The 18,421-nt window shown below is 47.6% G+C and overlaps 1 pseudogene; it reads left to right on the top strand.

Moving 5' to 3' along the window:
• LOC140066016 (uncharacterized) overlaps positions 1-18,421 on the top strand; it is a 20,416-nt pseudogene extending 1,995 nt beyond the window's left edge.

Genomic DNA, 18,421 nt, shown 5'->3' with positions numbered 1-18,421 from the left:
ACTTCAGGTCTCCAGCATGGCGGCGACAGATGGGCCGAGTTCCACTATGTATCTGGTGAAACACCTGAAAATTCTGCCTGACACAGCTCGTTTGATAAGGGGATGATGTTCTGCATATCCTCTCGTGCTCCAGTGTCTGGGGTATAGAGAGTTGAAAGTTGCGCATGGAGACATTGGTGGACGCTGTGGAGGCAAAATGGACAGGAAACAGCAGGGGCAGCATGCATGGATGCCTCTGAGGCTGCCTAATCTTGGGATGGAGCTGGCGGTCCACTGCCAGGCGAGCTTTCACCTGTCCAAGCCGCTGTCTCTCGGCTCCCCCCCCCCCCACCCAAAATGGGCCTGGGGGCCAGAAGAGTTTACTTTGAAAAAATTATAATTTTCAAAGCAGGCCGGGTCGTTTGAATATTTCACCTAGGAATAATGGAATAGCATAGTGGTTCTATTTTTAATTGTTTTTTCGGAAATGGTTCCATGATTAAGAGCGACAGTATGGGGCATCCATATTACGCTGCTATGATTGCAACTTCAGGTCTCCAGAATGGCGGCGACAGATGGGCCGAGTTCCACTATGTATCTGGTGAAACACCTGAAAATTCTGCCTGACACAGCTCGTTTGATAAGGGGACGATGTATGGAGGCAGTGAACTATTAGTAGATTAAAGGTGCTGCAGTTAAAACTATGTCAGATGGATCTTGGGATGGAGCTGGCGCTCAGCTGCCAGGCGAGCTTTTGCCTATCCAAGTCCCTGTCTCTCGGCTACTCCCCAAACAGCACTTCTAAGAACCTTTTGTATAAGATCAAGTGTAGTAGCGTTCTTATAAGTTTGGGTTATGGCGGGTGAGGGGAATGTAAACAGATGCGCAAGAAGCGCTGAAATAATATCGGTAAATGATAAAAGTTTGCCAGTATATTTTGTGGATTACACAGCAGGGTGGCGACAAAGTTAACAAGTTTGATGTGGAAGCCATGAAAACAACCCAAAATTTTGCCTGACACAGTTCGTTTGATAAGGAGACCATGTATGGAGGCAGCTATATGGACGACTTTTGGAGGCAGCTATGGCGATGACGTGTGGAGGTAGCAATGGAGACAACGTGTGGAGGCAGCTAAAAAGACGACGTGTGGAGGCTGCTATGGAGACAATTTAATTTGGATAGTGCCTGTAAGTGGCAGTGCAAAAAAGTTTTCAAACCAGAGGAGCAGGTAGGTGGTCCTCCAGAAAAATTAAATAGATTGAGTGCCTGTATGTGGCACTCCCAAAAATTGTTTAAAACAGAGGACCGGGTAGGTGGCCCTCCAGAAAAATTAAATACATAGAGTACTATAGCTAGAGCCAGTTGGCCCTGGCAAAAAATAGCCAGTTTCCTCTGCTTTAGTGTACAAAGAGGAGGGGAAGGAGGACAATGAGGAGGGGGAGTGCATACATTATTCAGGTTGAGCTTCTTTCACCTGGTGGAGAATGAAAATCCAGAGAAATCCAGGCTTTATTCATCTTGATAAGCGTCAGCCTGTCAGCGCTGTTAGTCGACAGGCGTGTAAGCTTATCGGTGATGATGCCACCAGCTGCACTGAAAACCCGCTCGGACAACACGCTAACAGCAGGGCAGGCAAGAACCTCCAAGGCGTACAGCGCCAGTTCGTGCCACATGTCCAGCTTTGAAACCCAGTAGTTGTAGGGAGCTGTGTGATCATTTAGGACGAAGGTATGGTCAGCTACGTACTCCCTCACCATCTTTCTGTAAAGATCAGCCCTACTCTGCCGAGACTGGGGACAGGTGACAGTGTCTTGCTGGGGTGACATAAAACTGGCAAAGGCCTTGTAAAGCGTACCCCTGCCAGTGCTGGACAAGCTGCCTGCTCGCCTACTCTCCCTCGCTACTTGTCCCGCAGAAGTACGCCCTCTACCGCTAGCGCTGTCAGAAGGGAAATACTGTTTCAGCTTGTGCACAAGGGCCTGCTGGTATTCATGCATTCTCACACTCCTTTCCTCTCCAGGGATGAGAGTGTAAAGATTTTGCTTGTACCGTGGGTCCAGGAGAGTGAATACCCAGTAATCGGTGCTGGAATAAATTCTTTGAACGCGAGGGTCACGGGATGGGCAGCCTAGCATGAAATCTGCCATATGCGCCAGAGTCCCAACGCGCAAGAATTCACTCCCCTCACTGGCCTGACTGTCCATTTCCACCTCCTCCAACTCCTCTTCTTCTGCCCATACACGCTGAACAGTGAAGGACTGAACAATGCTCCCCTTTTCCTCCTCAACCTCCTCCACCTCCTCCGATATGCGCTGAGAAACAGACCTAAGGGTGCTTTGGCTCTCAACAAGGGAATCTTCTTCCCCCGTCTCTTGTGACGAGCGCAAAGCTTCCGACTTCATGCTGACCAGAGAGTTTTTCAACAGACCAAGCAGCGGGATGGTGAGGCTGATGATGGCGGCATCGCCACTGACCATCTGTGTTGACTCCTCAAAGTTACTCAGCACCTGACAGATATCAGACATCCACGTCCACTCCTCATTGTAGACTTGAGGAAGCTGACTGACCTGACTACCAGTTCTGGTGGAAGTTGACATCTGTCAGTCTACAATCGCTCTGCGCTGCTGGTAAACTCTGGATAACATGGTTAATGTTGAATTCCACCTCGTGGGCACGTCGCACAACAGTCGGTGAGCGGGCAGTTGGAGGCGGCCCTGAGAGTGGCAGCATCTGTGCTGGACTTCCTGAAATGCGCACAGATGCGGCGCATCTTCGTGAGCAAATCAGACAGATTGGGGTATGTCTTGAGGAAACGCTGAACTATGAGATTTAACACATGGGCCAGTGTCAGTCTGCCGAGTTGCAGAGCCGCCACCAGGTTACGGCCGTTGTCACACACAACCATGCCTGGATCAGTCTGCGCCGTGATGCCCTGTAATAGCTCTTGGGCGGTGTGCCTTTTATCGCCTAGGCTCAGCAGTTTGAGCACCACCTGCTGTCGCTTAGTGATGGCACTGCTGCTGTGCCTAGAACTACCGACTGATGGCGCCATGCCCAGGGAGGGTAATTTGGAGGTGGAGGGGGGGTGGGAGGAGGAGGAGGCATTGTAGGCCTTTGAGACCTGGACCGAGGTAGGCCCCGCAATCCTCGGCGTCGGCAGTATATGACCAGCCCCAGGGTCAGACTCGGTCCCAGCCTCCACCAAGTTAACCAAATGTGCCGTCATCGATATATAGTGGCCCTGCCCGGCAGCACTCATCCGCGTGTCCGTGGTCAGGTGGACCTTGTCAGAAACGGCGTTGGTCAGGGCACGGATGATGTTCTCTGACACGTACTTGTGCAGGGCTGGGACGGCACATCGGGAAAAGTAGTGGCGGCTGGGGACCGAATACCGAGGGTTTCGAAAGGCCTCGGTCTTTACCAGCCTATAGGGCAGCATCTCCAGGCTAAGCAGTTTGGAGATGTGGACGTTGAGGGCTTGGGCATGTGGGTGGGTTGCACTATACTTCCTTTTGCGCTCCAGCATCTGGGGTATGGAGAGCTGAACGCTGGTGGATGCTGTGGAGGATCGTGGAGGCGAAGATGGAGTTTTCGCACGGGAGGTGTTTGGGCCGGGGTCCTGGGCAGGGGACTGACTAGCAGATGACACAGGGGAAGGAGCAGTGGTGTGCCCGGCCGGAGGTGAACGGGCTTGGTGCCTTTGAGTGGGGTGTTTAGCATTCATATGCCTGCGCATACTGGTGGTAGTTAGGCTAGTAGTGGTGGAACCCCTGCTGATCCTGGTTTGGCACAGGTTACACACCACAGTCCGTCGGTCATCCGGTGTTTCTTTAAAGAACCTCCAGACTTCTGAAAATCTAGCCCTCACCACGGGAGCTTGACTACGGGAAACATTTGGCGCTGATGCACCAGCTCTGGCCCTGCCTCTCCATCTGGCCCCACCACTGCCTCTTCCAACCTGTTCTGCTATAGGACTTGCCTCCGTCTCAGAAGCACTGTGTTCACCCGGCCTATCAACCCAGCTTGGGTCTGTCACCTCATCATCCTCCGATCCCTCAGTCTGCTCCCCCCTCGGACTTTCTGCCCTGACAACAACTTCCCCACTGTCTGACAACCGTGTCTCCTCATCGTCCGACACCTCTTTACACACTTCTTCCACTACGTCAATAATGTCATCATCACCCACAGACTGCGAACGGTGGAAAACCTGGGCATCGGAAAATAGCTCAGCAGCAACCGGACAAGTGGTTTGTGACTGTGGGAAGGGTCCAGAAAACAGTTCCTCAGAGTATGCCGGTTCAAATGCCAAATTTTGGTGGGAGGGGGCAGACTGGGGGGAAGGAGGCTGAGGTGGAGGAGCTGGAGGAGTGCTGATTTCGGTGGCTTGGGTGAACTGCGTGGAAGACTGACTGGTGGACAAATGGCTAGAAGCATTGTCCGCAATCCACAGCATCACCTCTTCGCACTGTTCTGGCCTCAACAGTGCTCTAGCACGAGTCCCAGTAACTTGAGACATGATGAACCTAGGGAGTGTAGCTCTGTGGCGTTCCCCTGTTCCCTCATCAGCAGGTGGTGTCTCACCCCGCCCAGGACCACGGCCTCTGACCCCTGCAGTAGTTGGACGCCCACGTCCACGCCCTCTTCCTCTACCCCTAGCCCTCGGGTTAAACATGTGCTTTGTGCTTGATGTTTGAGAGGCAGGGTTCTGCCTGGAGCAGATGCCTATGCAGTTTGCCACGAAAAGGTCTGCTCTCCGGAAAAGCCCTGGACTGGACTGGAAGAACCCAGTCACGGGTAATGTCTCCACATTCCTCACGGAATTCCTGCCTGTTTTTGAGGAACCAGCCCGGGTGTTGTCTGCAGAAACTGCCCTACTGAATTTACACCAAGGGGACTCGTCTGTTGGTGACTACGCGGTTCAATTCCAGACTTAAGCATCCATACTCTTTGGAATAAAGCAGCGTTGGTCACTTTTAAAAAAAGGACTCTGGTCAAGTCACAGACACCCTGTCTGCATGGGCCCTGCCATCTTCCATGAGTGGTCTGATCTCCCTGGCCACTCAGATCGACATCAGCTTCTTTGAGCCCCTGGTGGATCAATGTGTTGAACAAGCGCAAGCCTGGATCCAATGTCTTTCTAGAATGGCTTCTGTCTTTCAAAGACCACCTCTCCCGCCCTCTATGTCTTCTGCTGAGGAACCCGTGCAGGTGGACAAAGCTCGTCTGACACCACAAGAACGAACCCGATGAATACAGGAGAACCCTTGCCTCTATTGTGCAAGACCGGAACACTTTCTTGAGTCTTGCCCAGTCAGTCCTCAATCCTACGGGAAATGCACGGACCTAGGGTTCTTGGGAGGAGTATCCCTAGGTGAGAGCAAAGCTTCTCCACGACTGAACCTGCCTGTTTTACTCAGCTCCAGAACAGGTACTCAGTTTCAAGCCACTATCTTCTTGGATTCTGTTTCTGCAGGAATTTTAGTAGATGCTGCCCTGGTATCGCAGTATCACCTTGCTGTGCTCCGCCTAGGGAAGCTGCTGGCTATCTCCTCCGGAAGTGGGCAGGTCCTCAGCGATTCAGCATATTACTGTACCGATCTTCTGTCTCTGCAAGTTAGGGCTATGCAAAAGGAGAGACTGTCATCTTATGTGCTTTGCCGATCTACGTCTGTCTTTCTATTGGGTCTCCTGTGGTTGAAGCAACACGCTCCAGTGCTCGACTGGTAGACTGGGGAGATTCTTTGCTGGGGTCCAAAGTGGCAGTCTCGCTGTCTCTTGGTTCTTCAGCAGCTTTCCACCATGTATCCTCCAAACCTCTGGTTGGTCTTCTCAGAGAAACAAGAGGAGACTCTGCTACGAGGTAGGGTATACCCATTGTCCACACCTGAGACCACAGCTATGTCAGTCTATATCATGGAGAATCTGCATATAGGGTTCATCCACAAGTCTTCGTCTCCTGCCCGTGCTGGATTCTTTTTTCTCCCCTGCGTAGACTATTGTGGGCTTAATAAAGTTACTGTGAAGAACCGCTACTCACTACCTCTTTGATTGCCTCCATGGAGCTAAGCTCTTCACTAAAATGGACCTTCAGGGGGCATATAATCTCATCCATATCCATGAAGGGGATAAATGGAAGACTGCCTTCAACACTTGAGATTGGCACTTAAGGCACTAAGGGTCAATTGCCTGTATGCCAAACTTGAAAAGTGGCAGTTCCAGCAGAAGAGTCTTCCGTTCCTCGGGTACATCTTTTTTGACAAGGGTCTACAGATGGATCCCACCAAATTATCTGCGGTTCTCCACTGGCATCTATACAGAGTTTCCTGGGCTTTGTTAACTAGTACCGGCAATTCATACTACATTTCTCCTCCCTCATGTCGCCTTTTGTGGCGTTAACAAAGGCAAACTTTGACCTAAGCTCTGGCATCCCATGGCCGAAGAAGCATTTTCCAAATTGAAGTCTGCCTTTGCCTCAGCTCCTATTCTCACGCGGCCTAATACAGGGAAACCATTCCAGCTTGAGGTTGACACTTTCTCTGTAGGAGCTGGAGCCATCCTCACCCAGAAAGCGCCCAATGGATGAATGATCACCTGTGGTTTCTTCTCAAAGACTTTTTCTGTTGCAATTTTATGATACATTTCCGACCAGCAGAGACTGTTAAGGCTGATGCTCTCTCTTGTGCCTCTGATGTGATTGGGGAAGAACCGACTCCTCGTCATATTGTTCCTCCTGAATGACTGGTTGTTGCCACTCTTGTGGAGTTACGGCAGCTTCCTACTGGCAAGACTTATGTCCATCCTGCTCTTCAAAAGAGGATTCTAACTTGGGGACATTTGGGGTGCAGAGGTCTGCCGCTCTCATATCTCGTTACTACTAGTGGCCAGATCTTTATCTGGGATAAAGATGCATTGGCTGGCCGTAATCTGCCAGTTAATCTGAGTGGTCTTATCTGCTTGGCCACCCGGATAGAAGTGCGGTTCTTGGAGCGAGTTGAAGAGTTGCAGCACAACAGACCTCTAGTCTCTCAGAGGGGTTTCATACGCAAGTCCTCCTCTCCAGCTGGTGCAGGTTTCTTCTTTTTTTTACCAAGAAAGACGGCTTTTTACTTCCCTGCATAGACTATCGTGGGCTACACAAGATCACGGTTAACCCCTTCACGCTCCGTGACGGATATATCCGCCATGGAGCTGTGAAGGTTGTATGAAGAAGGCTCACGGGCTGAGCCTTCTTCATACAGAGATGGGCTTTGCTGCATATCGCAGCAAAGACCCATCACTATCACCCCCGGTCGGTGCTTGCACCGATCGCGGGTGCTAACCTTTTCTTTGCCGCCGGCAAAGTCGCCGGCGGCACTTTAAATTTGGCAGCGCATGGGCGCCGCCATCTTACCTCCGATCGCCGCTCCCCCGAACGTCATCGGGGGGCGGCGATCGGTTGCCATGGTAGCCTCGGGTCTTCTTTTGACCCGAGGATACATGGCTTCTGCACATGCATTACAATGAGCCTGTGGCTCATTGTAAGGTATAGTGAGCAGAAATGCCATATACTGCGATACAGTAGTATTGCAGTATATGGCAGGAGCGATCAGACCATCTAGGGTTAATGTACCCTAGATGGTCTAAGAAATAGTGGGAAAAAAAAGAAAAAAAAAAGTTTAAAAAATGTAAAAAAATAATAAAATATTAAAAGTTCAAATCACCCCCCTTTCCCTAGAACTGATATAAAATATAATAAATAGTAAAAATCACAGACACATTAGGTATCGCCGCGTCCCAAAATGCCCGATCTATCAAAATATAAAATTGACGGCGGTGACCTCCGGAACGGCAAATGGCGCCCAAATGTTCAAAACGCGACTTTTACACGTTTTTAGATGACATAAAGAATGTAATAAAAAATGATCAAAATGTCGCACAGTCCTCAAAACGGTAGCAATGAGAACATCGGCTCATTTCGCAAAAAATGACACCTCACACAGCTCCATGCACCAAAGTATGAAAAAGTTATTCGCGTCAGGAGATGGCAAAAAATTTTTTTTCTTTTTTGTACACATTTGTTTAATTTTTGAAAATGTATTAAAACGCAATAAAACCTGTATAAATTTGGTATCACCACGATTGTACCGAACCAAAGAATAAAGTAGAGGTGTTATTTGGAGCGCAGAGTGAAAGTCGTAAAAACTGAGCCCACAAGAACATGACGCACATGCAGTTTTTTTAAATTTTTCCATATTTGGAATTTTTTTGCAGCTTCCCACTACATGGCATGGAATAATAAACAACATCATGGGAAAGTAAAATTTGTTACGCACAAAATAAGCCCTCACACAGCTCTATACACAGGAAAATGAAAAAGTTATGGATTTTTGAAGATGGAGAGCGAGAAATTAGCAAAAATACCCTGCATCCTTAAGGGGTTAAAAACCGCTACCCCCTGCCGTTAATTACAGAATTCTTGGGTCGCCTGCGCGGTTCCAGGGTGTTCTCCAGGTTGGATCTCCATGGTGCTTACAATCTGTTCCGGATCCGCAAGGGTGATGAGTGGAAGATGGTGTTTAATACCCGTGACGGTCACTTTGAATATTAAGTAATGCCCTTTGATATGTGTAATCCCCCTGCTGTCTTTCAGGAGTTTGTGAACAACATTTTTCGAAACCTTCTTTATACGTGTGACTTGGTCTACCTAGATGACATCTTAGTGTACTCTCCAGACCTTGAATCCCACCAGGCACACGTACGACAAGTTCTTGGTCGACTTTGTGCAAATCACCTCAATGCCAAGTTAGAAAAATGTCAGTTTCACCTGCACAGCCTTCCATTCCTTCCAGATGGCCCCCGCGAAATTGTCTCCAGTTCTGCAGTGGCCACACCCAGGGGGCCTACGAGCCATACAGAGGTTCATGGGTTTTGGAAACTATTACCGGCAGTTTATTCCGCACTTCTACACTCTGGTGTCTCCCATTGTGGCACTCACCAAGAAGGGTGCCAATTCACGTGCCTGGTCTCCTGCTGCTGAGATGGCCTTCTCCAAGTTAAAGTCCGCTTTCGCCTCTGCTAGCTTATTCAGTAGGCCTGATACAAACAAACCCTTTCTTCTTGAGGTGGATGCGTCCTCTGTAGGAGCTGGAGCGGAACTAACCCAGAAAGGGCCCAAGGGTCGGACTTCCACATGCGGCTTCTTTTCTAAAACTTTCTCCCCCACTGAGAGGAATCATTTGATTGGAGACAGAGAGCTGTTGGCCATCAAGCTTGATCTGGAAGAATGGCGGTATCTTCTGGAGGGAGTTCTATCCCGTTAGTGTGCACACTGACCACAAGAACTTGCTGTACCTCCAGACAGCCCAGCGCCTGAATCCCAGGCAAGCCCGGTGGTCATTGTTGTTCTCCCATTTCAACCTGCTGATTAATTTTCATCCGGCAGACAAGAATGTCAAAGCTGATGCCCTGTCCCACGCTTCGGAAGTTGTTGGAGAAAAAACAGCTTCTCGGCACATAATTTCTCCTGACCAGCTTGTTGTTGAAGCTCCGGTGGATCTTCGGTAGCTACCTCCTGGCAAGACATATGTTAGACCTGCTCTCCGGAAGAGGATTTTGTCATGGGGACATTCTTCTCGTGTGGCTGGGCATCCTGGGGTGCAACGCACCGTGGCCCTCATCTCATGCTACTACTGGTGGCCGGACCTGGTCAAAGATGTTCGGGAGTTTGTGGGATCCTGCTCCTCCTGTGCCCGTAACAAATCATCTAGTCTCAAACAGGCTGGACTGGTACTTCTGTTGCCAATACCCAGTCTTCGTGGTCCCATGTGGCAATGGATTTTGTCACCGATTTGCCTGTCTCTTGGAGCAGTACTATCATCTGGGTGGTGAAGGAACGGTTTTCCAAAATGTCCCATTTTGTTCCACTTCCAGTTCTTCCGTCTTCCCCACAGCTTGCCAGTCTATTCTTCAAACATATCTTCCAGCAGCATGGTCTTCCACTACACATCGTGTCCGATTGAGGAGTCCAGTTTCTGTCAAAATTCTGGCGTTCCTTGTGTAATCAACTGCATGTCAACCTTGACTTTTCTTCTGCCTACCACCCTCAGTCGAATGGTCAAGTAGAGAGGGTGAACCAGACTTTGAGCTGATACCTCCGTCACTTTGTCTCAGCCCGTCAGGACAACTGGGCTGACCTACTACCTACTGAGTTGTCCTACAATTCCCTGGACTCAGGGTCTACTGGCCCGGCTCCGTTCTTTGTGGTCTATGGATGTATTCCGCGCCCTCCTTTTCTGCTGTCTACTCCTTCTGATGGTAGAGGATTTGCTGCAGGACCTAAAATCTATTTGAGACCAGACCCGCCAGGCTCTTCTAGAAGCTACACACCGTACCAGGCTGATAAGAAAAGCCAAGCTCCTCCGGTCTTCTCTCCTTGTGACAAAGTATGGTTGTCCTCCAAATTTGTCTGGCTTAAGATACCCAGCTACAAACTTGGTCCCCGATTCCTTGGTCCCTTTGAGGTAATCAAGCTCATCAATCAAGTGGCCTACAAGCTGCGCCTTCCTCCATCTATGCGCATCCCGAACTTCTTCCATGTCTACCTCCTGAAGCCAGTCACCTGGAACCGCTTCTCCAAGCAATCCCCTCCTCCTGCTCCTGAGGCGGATTCCCCAGATGTCTATAGAGTTAAGGAGGTTCTGGACATGAAGATCGTGACGGGTAAGCGTTTCTTTCTTGTAGACTGGAAGGGGTTCGGGCCTGAGGAGAGATCCCGAGAGCCAGAAGAGAACATTTTGGATCGGAATCTCCTCGAGAGGTTCCATGGGACCAAGAAGAAGAAGGGGAGGCCGAATGGGGGGGGGGTTCTGTCACGGGTGCTCCCACAATCCCTTACTTCGATCGCAGGTGCACCCGTGTCCCTCCATGCGACCCCGGAGCTCCGCGGATTTTACCTCCCCTGGCTCCAGTGTCAGTCTCTTTGTCTTCTAGGGGGCGCACTGGCTCGCAAAGATTTAATGGCCCAGCACGCCGATAATTAGCGCTGGCCTGTCATAAGTGCCTGCCTCTTCCTGTCACCCTTGCCAGATCTTCAAGCCATCCCCTGAAGAGAAAGCTCACCTGTGTATCCTGCATTTCTGTGTATCCTGCACTCCTGTGTAATCTGCGCTCCTGTGTATCCTGCGTTCCTGTGTATCCTGCGCTCCTGTGTGCCAGTCCATTCCTGTGTTCCTGATCCGAGTGCCAGTCCATTCCTGTGTTCCTGATCCATGTGCCAGTCTGTTCCTGTGTTCCTGATCCATGTGCCAGTCCGTTCCTGTGTGCCATCTCCTGCGATTCCTGACGTGAGTGCTAGTGTGCCGTCCTCCCGCTGTCACCCCGGATACAGCCTATCTCCTGCATTACTACCTTGGCAGACGCCGCGGGCTAGTTGCACCTGTGGAACCAGTAAGACCATCCTGCTTTGCGGCGGGCTCTAGTGAAGACCGCTGCCACTTAGACTCCGGTCCCGCAGTGGTCCAGAGGTCCAGCCTTACATCATACAGAGACCCGAGTCTGTCTCGTTTCAGATCAATTCTTACAATGGTAGATAGGATTTATCAGACAGACAAGCTATGGTTAAAGTACCCTGGGGGGTCTGAAAAATAGTAAAAAAAATTTTAAAAAGTGAAAAATTAAATAAAACAAAAAAGAATTAAATCACCCCCCTTTACCTAGAACTGATATAAATATAAATAAACAGTAAAAATTATTAACATGTTAGATATCGTCATGTCCCAAAATGTCCAATCTATCAAAATATAAAAACTGTTATTCCAGGCATATAACCAAGTAACAGAAAATAGCACACGAAGTCAAAAAATGTCACTTCTCTGCCATTGTGCAACATATCAAAATAATCAATAAAAAGTGATCTATAGGCCGTACAGTCCTCAAAATGTTAGCATTGAAAATGTAATCAAAAGTTGCAAAAAATGACACCACAAACAGCTCCATACACTGAAGTATGAAAAAAGTTATTAGCGCCAAAACATTTTATTTGTACAGGAGGTTATAATTTTTGTAAATGTATGGTATCTCTGTGATCGTACCGACCCAAAGAATAAAGTAGACATGTCATTTGGGGCCCACAGTGAAAGATGTAAAATCCGAGCCCACAAGAAAAATGTGGGCTTTCCAGTACATGACATCGAATATTATATACCATCACTATGAAGTCCAATTTGTTATGCAGAAAACAAGCCCTTGCACAGCTCCTTACATCATGGAAAAATAAAAAAGCTATGGATTTTTGAAGGTGGGGAGTAAAAAAGGAAAATGCACAAATGAAAAAGGGCCTCGGGATGGAAAAAGCTGATTCTAAGAGAACTGTTCCTGTTGTCCTCGTTATGGCTTCATGAAGAGACTCATGTACAGGACTCCACAGCCAGAGGGCATAAGTGAGGGTCTCGAGCTAGACAAGTCCATCTGTTGTGCCTACCAAAAGAAGCACATGCTCCACCAGAGCAGGAATTGTGGTCCTGCAGTTAAAGCTCCATTGAACATAGCACTGCAGCCGCCTCATACAAGCTCTACAGAAAGGACGCTTCCTCTCGCTTGCTCGAAACTCTTCAGCCAGCACCAAATCCAGCATCTCACTGAGCACATTCAGCGCACAACACGTTTCAGACAAAGAATGTCCTAAATCATCACATGACATAATTAAGGACAATCTTTTGTCAGAAATGCAATGACTGTGCTTTTAACTTCTGGATGTCTCGTTATCTGTGAATAAGGTTTATATGCCCTCTGGACACCCAAGCGAGATCGTATTTCTCCCACACAAGGGGCTGGTCACATGACTATGACATCATCACAGGTCCTTTCCCCTCTCACATATATCTGGAGCACAGCTCTGCAGGCGGAGGTACGTGTGTAGTCACCGGTGTTGTCTGTAAGGGTTACCAGGGCACATTAATCAGTGACCCCTCACTTCCATCTCTCTGGCATTTTCCACTAGAATCTAATCCATCCCTGAGTATCCGCTCACTATACAGAGGAGGGATGTGGGGGGTGAAGGGAGATTTGTATGAAGCTGCGACCAGTGCAGACTGCAATGTGCTGCAGATGGTTATAGGAAAGTTACAGCCTAATAATAGACTGATATCATCATAGAGAAACTCCTATATAATCCATTATTATCCCAACCACACGACATCCACCACAAGTCACCGGCATCTCCTCATTGTACTTCTACTCATTACAGGAACTGCATTTCTCTACATGATGTTACTTTATCTTATCTTCTTTCTCTTCAGGATCAGACAATGGACAGAGACACGAGGGTGGAGAGAATCTTCCAGCTCACCCTAGAGATTCTCTTCTATATTACTGGAGAGGTGAGAGATTGTGATGAGGTCACATGACATCATTATCTATGGGAATAACAGATGATAGGACTGGAGAGGTGAGAGATTCTGGAAATGCATGGAGGGAGATTTATCAATGTGTCTCTCCATAACCAGGATTACACAGTAGTGAAGAAGACCTCTAGTGGGCGCTGTCAGGCCCCTGTGTATGAAGGACGGGGGAGAACCCTGAGCCCAATCCCGGCTCCTCCACCTCACCCCCTGATACATGATGACATCAATGAGCAGAAGATCCTAGAAGTCACTCACAAGATGATGGAGCTGCTGACTGGAGAGGTGACACTGCTGGGAATGCTGGGACATTATACAGTAACGCTATGAAGGGATCTGGGTGATGACGGGATCATTGTGTGTGTCAGGTTCCTATAAGGTGTCAGGATGTGGCTGTCTATTTCTCCATGGAGGAGTGGGAGTATTTAGAAGGACACAAAGATGTGTACAAGGACGTCATGATGGAGGACCACCAGCCCCTCACATCAGCAGGTAATAGACAGGACTAAATCCACACGTCCTTTCATTATCTGTATGCAAAGAAGGAATTCAGTCTCTGGATGTTTCCTACAGGTAGATCCAGTAAGAGAACATCACCGGAGAGATGTCCCAGTCCTCTTCTTCTACCACAGGATTGTTCAGAGGAGAAATATGTCCCACAGGATCATCAGGTACCTATTTATTATTGGGCAATTTAAGTTCAACCGAAATTTTTTAGGACACTCCCTGTGTTCAGATATTTATGTAAATACCCCTTTAGTGTTATGTCTATTCATTTAGTGACATGTTACTGTATTTGTTTCTCAGTTTGTGTATCAGGATGAAGATGTGAAGAATATTCCTGCTCCAGAGACATATGTGAGGGGCGATGAGCGATGTAAGGAGGAGATTCCTACAGGTAACTGTCCAGGTGAGTAGTAACCACTAGATAAAGCAGAGACGAGTGATAACACAATACAGAACATGGAGAGATAGGGGCACATTTATCATACACTGGCGCTCACATATGAAAAGTCGCCAACAGCAGAGATTGCACCAGCGAGGGGACAGTAACACCACGCGTTGGCCCACTCAACACCTTCCGCTCAGCCCCTTATGCCCCACTGGTGTGAAAGTGGCAGAGAGGGCAAAATAATCACAAGTGCTAGCAATAAGCTGGCGTGGCACAGAAGTCCTAATAAATATTCCCCATAAATTAAGAAAGCTGGAAGGTGGGAGCTATGAGGGTCAGGAAAACTGCTCACCGGGGCCTCAGAGGAAGAGACTGAGATGTTACATCAAGAATTATATCATATCATATAAATGTTCTGCAATACATTTTCCATTTTATCAGTAAACTGTAACAGTATAAGTAACTTACAAAAATGACAGAGACTTCTTGTTGGATTGAAGTTTCGGCTACAGCTATTTTTTTTCCTATGTTAACTCGCAATATCCAAAAAACAGGCTCTTGGGATAGAATCACACAATTTTGAGGCCTGGAAGCTGTATGCCCAGCTGGCAAGTTGACCAACTGAGCAACCACCATCTCAAATGTTTCACTATTCCGCCATCAGCAAATCCTTGTAACCCTACAGGGACCAGTGACATCCAGCAACAAGAAGCGTTTGCGTTTTGGAAGGCCCCCAGAGTATTATATATCCAGGCCTTTCTCGATAAGGTAAAAACAGTTTGGCCACATTATATCTGCATCGCTCCCTATGAACTCCCTGTGCCGTACTATAATCCTCTACACCTGGAATGCATGAAACGAACCATATGGGAATTCACAGTATGCCTGGTTTACTCGACGACAGAATACTTAACAACTTTCTAGATAACTCAGGGAACTTTCTTGGACCATATCATCAAAATCTCTTAGAAGGATGATTGCACACTGCCAAAGTTTCATCTCATTAAGGTCAATAATTCAGACACTGCCTCTGAAAGGACCTGAACCCATTTTAGGCTCTGGATAACCCTACAAAATATGTCCACCTGATGAAAACCCCAAAATCTCCTTTCTGCAGGGCGAAAGGGAGCCCCATGACCAGCTCAAAGTAGGTACAGGTGACCCAAAAGTCAAACAGTTGACCTCGGGCAAGCATTAATCGGCGAACATGAAAAGAAGGGGGTAAAAAGCAGTCCTAAGTTGAGTGAATGTTATGTGCAAAACACCCAATTCTCATAAACTCTGCATCTGGGAGGCCAGGTTTATCCAGCTCTGTAGCTGCCCCAATATGAGAGGAATTGGTGCCCTAATATCCAGAGGTCCATCCCAAGACCCCTGCCACTTTTTCAATATCACCTGCAATTCAATACGGCCAAGCTTGGGGGGCACCCTCTTATGAGCGGAAAATTGGGACCCACTCTGGGTAAAAGAGAAACTCACCCAAGTCACTGTCAGTAGACAAATATAAGGATCCCTGCCGTACCTGTGAATTTTCATACATTGTACCCATATACAAACAACACTCGGTGACTTACTCCTCAATAAACCCCAGGGGTGAGTGGCTGATAGGGGCAAGAAGCTCCTTGGCATTTGCAGGGGCTATCTATATACTGAGTGGGCACATGCAGTAGAATAGGGTCCTGTCAAAAATGGACGCTGGTGGGGAAGGCCAACAAAAATCTTCCAATTGGGGACTACAAAATTCCTAGTGGCGACCCTGCCCCTGGGCATGTAATAGCCGCCAGTCATGAATGGAACCTGCATGTGATGTCTTATCAACTTCGCAGAGCCATGGCAGGAGCACCAGCATAACTCCCGGGAGGAGTGACTGTGGTCTGTGACTGTGGGGAACAACAAGAGGCAATACTGAAGTGACTCCGCCCCTGACTACAGGGGAGTGAAAGAAGAGGCTGACAGCATGTGAGTGGTTAATTACAGAAGCTCTCATACTGCTGGGAGCTACAGTGACAGCCTCCAAAGACACAACTAGTGGGAACTGAACTGACACCCCAGCAACCACCTGAAAAATGTGGAGTGGTGTCCTTTGAGGACGGTGCAGGACTAGTTTGAGCTCCCATTATTAATGTGGGAACTGCACAGAGAGGAGATGATGGGACTGGTGCTACAGAGCCCTCAGCAGTGTCAGCATCCAGCTGAACAAACAGAGACGAGAGTAAAGTTACTGCTGTGTCTCTCCTCTGCCTCACTTATTCTCAGTGAGCCGATGACTAGGGGTTGAGTGGGGTCTGGACGGGCTGAGACAAATAGGAGCCTGGAGACTACATGACCTCCTGCCTGGGGATGGGAAGGGGAACAGACATTGGCAAGTAGATAGCTAAGCCCTCAACTTCAGTGACTGGAGGGATCTTCCAAAGTTACCAAAACCAGCTTGAGACAGCTTGAGTGTTGCCTCAAAGAGGAAGAGGGCCGGGAGGAACAGCCATATTAACCCCCACATCCTTTTGAAGGGGAGGTCATCATGAAAGCAACAGGGGAGAGGTGAGAGCCCATCTTAAAGGTACTTCCCACCACCCTATTAAAGTGCGATGGTACATTAGATGTTATTAGATACCTTCCTTAAAAAGTAATGTGTACCCCACAGGAAGTGTCTTTGGCTCTGCCGCTCTCTGCCTCCTCCATCTGCTTCTGCAGGACGGGAAATGCACGTTCATGTGAGAGGAATATAACCACACACAAATACCTGCCCGGTCATAATCAGGGCTGAGTTTAGGGTCAGATCCAAGGGCAACCAAAAAGGCACAGCAGAAGGACTGAGGGAGACAGGTTGGAATTAAAATTGTGAAATGCTGAATTTTTGTTACATTAAATTTAGAGAATGTATTATTTTGTCATCCTGCGTATATTTAAAAATTTTGTCTTTGAGGGAATACCCCTTTATGGTCATATTATATAATCTGTTTTGTTTCTTGGCAGATGACAACACCAGGAGCTCAGAGGAACATCTTCTATCATCACATGTTACAGCAGGTGATGGTTGTATCAAACAAGATCCATCTGAAGATCATGACAATATCCCAGATGCATCCTCAGACCTTCATACACAAGATCCGTCATCTGCTCCTATTAGATGGGTCCTTTCTACTGAATCATCAGGAACAGATAAGAACATGAAGTCCGGTTTAGAAAGTGTGAATTATTACACTGTTAAAGCAGATCTTCAACAAAGTCACACAGGACAGAAGCGATTTTCATGTACAGATTGTGGAAGATGTTTTAGTCAGAAATCATATTTTGTAAGACATCAGAGAAGTCACAGAGGAGATAAGCGATTTTCATGTACAGATTGTGGAAGATGTTTTAGGCAGAAATCATATCTTGTTAGCCATCAAAGAACTCACACAGGGGAAACTCCATTTTCATGTTCAGAATGTGGAAAATGTTTTAGTCAGAAATCAAATCTTGCAAGACATCAAAGAAGTCACACAGGACAAAAACTATTTTCATGTTCAGAATGTAGGAAATGTTTTAGTCAGAAATCAAATCTTGTAAGACATCTGAGAAGTCACACAGGGGAAAAACTATTTCCATGTTCAGAATGTGGGAAATGTTTTTCCCATAAACATCATCTAGATGCACATCAGAGAAATCACACAGGGGAAACTCCATTTTCATGTACAGATTGTGGGAAATGTTTTTCTCAGAAATATAATCTTGTTACTCATCAGAAGTCCTCACACCATACACCTGCATGAAGTGTAGCTTAGCACAATTATCAAACAATGCATAAGAATACATGAGGCCTCTTTCACACACGTATATGTCGACCATATCCTAGCACACTACGATGAGCACTCACATTTGTCTATCATGTCGTCGATGGAAAAAAGATAGAGCAGCTCAATCTTTTGCCACTTGGAGAGGGGAAGGCTGAAGACAATCGCCGCTCCAGCCTACGTTTACTATGTCTGGTTCCTGGCCTTGGCATATGAGTGTGTGAAAGCAGCCTATATGTTATCTATCACTACATCAGCAATTCTTTTTTTAGTATACGGTTAGGTCCATATATGTTTGAACACAAATTTGTTTGTTTTTTACCTGTTTAGTAAAAAATTCTAGTTTGGATAGAAAGTCCAGACTATCAGCTTCGTTAAGCATATAAAAAGCCTTGAGTTGA

This window comes from Engystomops pustulosus, chromosome 6 (assembly GCF_040894005.1).
Source record: "Engystomops pustulosus chromosome 6, aEngPut4.maternal, whole genome shotgun sequence".
Taxonomy (NCBI): domain Eukaryota; kingdom Metazoa; phylum Chordata; class Amphibia; order Anura; family Leptodactylidae; genus Engystomops; species Engystomops pustulosus.
Note: the sequence above shows the minus strand (reverse complement) of the source record. Positions and strands in the feature narration are given on the sequence as shown.